The following is a 6000-nucleotide window of genomic DNA, read 5'->3' as shown; positions in this document are numbered from 1 at the left end:
TCCTAGTTTCAAATCCCCCTGAGACCAGGAGCTTTCATATGCATGTCCTCAGTCCAATTTACCTGAGGCGTGTATGCTTGTACCGGTATATACTTGTATATTTCCATACATCTGAGCCTGCCAAGACCTCTCGCCCTGCGGCAGCCGGGATATACTCCCAAACAAATGGCACAAACTGTACGCAGAGGAGATGAACAATGCCAGTGTCAGTTGGTGAGAGCCTTCTCTTCACACGTCTGCCCCTCTCCCACAGCCTGGACAAAACGTTCAGATTAGAGATCTACTGCAGCTGTATGATAAGCGACGCTGGGCAGACTTGCCGGACAGGGGATTCTGTGTTAAACGAAATGTGAACGATCACTGACTCATTGTCTCAGTTTGTGGCAAAAGCATTCAAAGCCTTTCTATATTCGGCATCAACCTGCGTAGTCTGCATGGAAGCTGGCTGCATCTGGGCATGTGCATAAGAAGAGATATATTAGCACAGTATGAAATTACATGTTTTCTTCCGAGTGCCATGCACACACTCGCTCACACACACACGCATATGCAGTATATATAGTGGTCTGTCATTATGCTGTCGTTCGGGCACGTGTTGTGAAATAAAGTGTGAAATGCGCCATTGCTGCCACTGCTGTTGCAACACTTGGATAGAGATTTGAGAAGGGACACGTCATCAGATGGACTGGTGTCAGGGGCTGGAGAACGTGCAAGCACCGTTCTCATTTGTATTTTGAATTCATGTTAGTTAAAGGAAGAAATTTAGTGGAGCATAATATAAATTTTGCTTTTAATTAGAGGTAAATGGAAGGACGCAGCAAAGAGGAGGACTGAAGAAAAGCTGATTTGAGAGTTAAATCAGAATTTGACATTCTAACCACGAATGTAGTTGACTATAATTAATGTAAGAGTTTGGCCCTAAACTCTCCAAATTCTTTCTAGGAGATGTTGTTATCATGAGCTGGCACATGATCTCTCAGCTGCTCAAAAAATAATGGAGATTGAGTGCAGTGTCCTGTTGTGCCTCTGGTAATTCAGCACTCGTATTCATTCATTTATTTTGTTTGTTTCTCCCGAGCATCATTAATGGCAACGCTCACATCTCCAACAAGCATCATATCCCCCTGCACAGACTGTCAAATTAAAATTCCTGTGTTCCTACAAGCTTCAGGTCTTGTATTGGAAATAATGTTAATGCCACAGAGAAAAGCTTTACAACGGAATGCACTCACCCTTCAGTTGCATGTTTATTATTCTTATTTCGGAAGTTGATCATAATTAATTAAGCGGCATCACTGTGAAAAATGCGTGTTCGCAGCCTGAAGACGACCATGGGCCCGAGGTGTCCGGTTAACTGGTGGAAAAAATGAATATGACACTGACTCACACATTAAAAGCATCTCATATCAAAATATTACATGTTTGACTGGGAACTGGAGTGTTTTAGGGCAAAAGAGCAAGTGTTTTCTGCACGAACAGCCGCCTCATGGTAACGTAAAACTGGCTGTAAGGTTAACTCCTGATGACACAGCCTGCAGATATTGCATGACAGTACTCTGAATTAAAACGCTCTGGAGGCCAGAAATGTGCTCAACACTTTGAATGTGAAGATCAATCTGAAGCTACACATAATTAACTTTGTGTAACTCATTTTATTTACACTTTAGCCACATTTACAAGTCATGGAGAGTGGCATAAAATGAGACCCCCAGTTGTTTCGAGTGATTTTATTTTCTGAGACTTATCATTTTTTGTTAAAATGTTCTCTTTGAATAACAGAACCTTCAGGCTGTGATTATAAACCACCTATGGAAAATCTTGGCTGATACAACAGCAACGTGATGTAGAAGAAAAAATAATTGTATAATGTATCTAACATAGAAAAAGTACAGCTAACCATTAAAAACTAGACATGTTTCACTGAATATCAACAAAAAAAAAAGGAAATATAATAAAGGAGAGAGGAAACACGTGTGAGGTAAATAAGGGAAGGATGTGACCTCCTCCTTCCTGAATGGGGGAATCAGCTCATTAGGAAATGATTGTTCTGTTCTTCCTGCAGAGAATGCTCTGCCAACAGTTTATCTGAGGCTTCTCGGTTAATTCTCCTTCTTCAGCTCCATGTTTTAAAGTAGAATTAAAACCAAAGAAGCCATCCTTAATCCCCATCTTTTCGAGTTTGCACCCTATTTTCTTCCTGCTGCAGGATTTCAGAGTCAAGACCTTCAGTCTGTTCAGACACTTGATTGTTTCCTCCTCGGGTTGGGATTTATTTTTGTGTCGGCTGTCTGGTTTGGCCCTGACCCTGATTCTCATCTTTTAACACCTTTACATCATTAGATTTGGGCTCTGACACTCTCCTCGCTGATTCAGCTCCATCTCCCCGTTGCCCCTGAAAGCTGTGGCGGATGCTGAGGAGCATCTTTTGCTCTCTTGTCTTTCTCCTTTCTCTTGTTCCTCTACACCTTCCCTGTCCTCTTCTCCAGCTGACGCAGAACATCCACATCCGTGTCCATCCTTGTCTTTTAGGAGAGAAAATCTATTTTCCCAGATTTCCTCTGTCCCTGCAGTTTCCGAGAAAATCATTGTGGTCCCTTCCACGGACAAATGATCTCCTCGTTTGGGATCCTTTCTCCTCAGGTCTCTCATGCTGGCTTATATCGAATTTCGTGGACACAAAAATCATGTGAATTTGGATTATTTTCTGTACTTCCTTTGACGTCTGTTCCACAATGACATCACAGTTACACAATGGTGGAATCCTTCTATGGCTTCATTATTGTGTATTTAGATGGTGCACTTTTGATTATTTTAGGAAGTGCCAATATTATATGTTATCTGTCCGCCAACATTTTCCATTTGTTGGCCGACAGATATATATGTCATATATGGGGGGAATTATAATGGCAAAAAAAACAAAAATGACATAATTAATAGCACAATACCAGCATAGCTGAGTGAGCGAAAACTGAGCGGCCATAGCTGTCCGTCACCACTGAACAGCTCACAAAAGCTGGAGAAGCCCACAATAAATATCAATTAATTAGGGAACATAAAAACTGCAGCAGCTCCAAATATTTTCCTATGGCTCATAAGATTTATCTGCATAATCTTCCTGGAAACTCCAAGACTTTCGGTTGTAGCAGAAAAGGCTGCCAAGTTTAATGCTGAAGAGGTGTTTACTGTCTGCTCCTCAAGGCGTTAAAACTGACTTAACATCTCCAGCAATAGCAGGAGGATCGCTGTTCAGAGTCCCGGAGGGCGTATTATTCTGGGTGTTTTCATTTGTTGTTTTCATTGCTCATTATAAGAATATAATTTTCGTCCCCTTTTCTTGTCCCCCCTGTCGACTCCACCCCGATGTGGTTCACTGTCTCGGCGACACCTTCATCACGGTCTGTGTTCCTCTCAATCCTTTTGCCAGTTTCTTCTGAGCCACCTTTATTTACTTCCCCCGTCTTAACATTTCTGACAGAGTGTGAGTGTGTGTGTGTGTGTGTATGTGTATGTGTGTGTGTGTGATCAGTAGTGATTATACCTACGGTACATTTAGAGAGTACAAGCTACCTTTTATAGTGCACCAGTATGAAAGGCCTGAATCCTTGATAATGTACTACTGACTTGGTTGATTAATTAATTGATTAATTGCTTAGTGGTGGTCAGCAAAGTGCTTGATCCACTGATCAGAAGGTTGTTGGATTGATGCTGTGTCTTCAAACTATGGCTCTAATGGTTATGTCTCTGTGTAGGAGCAGATTGTCCTGCAATAACACCAGTGGATGAGTGTGTGAGGGGATGAGAGCAGCGGTCAAGCTTTTATCTGGCAGACATGACTAGAAAAAGAGAACACAATTTTAAAAATATATATTATCCTACCATATCACCAAGGCCACAATCAAATAAGTCAATCACTGCTGAGAGACCAGAGAATAACATTTAAATCAATAATTAAAGTGGGAAAAATGTTTCTCCTTTATTTTTTTCCAAATGAATGCACTGAAAATATTAAATAAAAATGAAATGTGGGATAATGCCATTAATGCACAAACAACTCATTATTTTAAATACAGGTTTGTGGATATTCTTCAGAGGGAAATATTGTATATGATTATTAAGGTATCAACTCAAAAGAATCCTCTCTATTTCCCACCAATGGAGAGTTTGAGACTGTTCCAGGACAGTTTAAATAAAAGATACAAATCTTGGCTCCTCACCTTATAGAACCAGACTGGTTTAGAAAATTAGACTCGTTTGCACATCATTTGGAGAAGACAAAAGTTAGAGCATGCCTCTTGTTATGTGGTTTTAAGCGCAAAAACCCTTCATCACTTCGTAGAACCTTTTCTTCTACTTACTTTCACCTTTAACAAGTTTTTTGTGGGCTAGATTGTAGCAATTAAAGATGTGGAGAGTGAAAAATAAATTAAAAAAAACAAAGTAGCACTGTGTCGGGTCCAGATGGGGTCCCTAAGTGTTACCATTGACATTTTAAGTCCTCATGCAACAAAGTTTTTCTTCTTCTTTTCAGTCAACCAAGGACAATCTCAAAATACCAAATGTACTCTGCTAACTAAATCTTCACTGTTATTCTTTTTAGTAGCAGAAGAAAAAAGTGTAATGCCGTTCTTCATTTTGTCACATAATAACATTGAAACTGTAACTGCACTTGGGTTTAGAAAGCTCAAATGTGCACATAAGCAGGTACTCCAACCTCAGCTAGTGGCTTCTGAAAATACCACATGTAGTCATCTGTCTTAGTCAGAGAAATGCCTGAGCCCCAGCAGAAAGCAAGTAATGCACTGATCTGTTCATTTATTCTCTTAATTAGCGGACTGAAGCAAAGTTCTAAATGGGCTTTCTTTGACGAATAAGATGCGGAGCGACACCTCTCTGCACCTGCTGAGCTGAGAATATTAAAGGGATTTCACATTTCCCTTAAATCAAAAGACTGAAGTCAACAGAGGCATGCTGATTTTCACTAAAAGCCCACATCTCATTGAAGTGCCGAGAGGGCCTCCAAAGGGCGTCTGAAAGACTCCAATCCATTTGCGCTGTTGCGAGGGGTACGATAAAAGTCAAGCTCCGAATCCCGCTGAAGGCAACGCGCAATCATCTCACGGAGTGGCGTCACGTCACTCCCACTCACACAAACATCCCATTGTCCTATGCAAATGAAGCAGGGATTACATAAATGCTTCTAAATTCAAAGGCATTTCCCATTGAAAAAGCAATTTTACAGTATCACCCCACTCTCAGCGCCTGACATCCTGCAATAATAAGCAGCAGGAGACCGAGGAGGCTGCTCATGCTTCAGCTAGTGCCTATTTGAGGCTATGCTAATTTCATTTTAATGCATCCATCTGTGCATTAAGGGGATACAATAATGTAAACAAGGGACAAACCAATACGATGTGGCCAGACAGTTTATGGAAATGTGCATGTATGTGTGTGTGTTTGTGTGTGTGTGTGTGTGTGTTGGGGAGGGGGGGGAGGGGGAGGGGGCTGCAGCATAACCCATGGAGGCAAAAAGAACAAAACAAAAAACAATATTTTATATATGTAAATAATATTAAAAATGTGTAAAAGGCATCAGGAACGCATGATTTTCTATTCTGTTTGATCCCAGCGGCGATGGGTGCAGCGGTTTTCCCGCACCTTTATGGCGGGGGGTGTAAAAACAAAGGCTCAGATGTTGCTCTGAAGTACAAAAAATGTAAAGAAATGAGCTAAAATGTGTTAAATAAGGAACAATGGCCACAAATGTCCAGGTCTAAGTGAACTCAACTGAACCTTTTGTTTTGCCAAAGACGATTCGACTCTTAGCCAAGAGGCAGCTCCAGTTCGTCTTCAATGACCTGGTGTCAAATGACAGAATTAATGGCTAAATTTTCTCACGCCAAGGGTCATACAAAAACCATTGGGTCAATCCCAGGCACATTTGTAGATTGGCAATGATTATTAAACACATTTAAAGTTCCACGAACGATTTTCATTTGTTGG

This window comes from Takifugu rubripes, chromosome 6 (genome assembly GCF_901000725.2).
Source record: "Takifugu rubripes chromosome 6, fTakRub1.2, whole genome shotgun sequence".
NCBI lineage: Eukaryota > Metazoa > Chordata > Actinopteri > Tetraodontiformes > Tetraodontidae > Takifugu > Takifugu rubripes.
The sequence above is the reverse complement of the archived record's forward strand: the minus strand, read 5'-3'. Positions refer to the sequence as shown.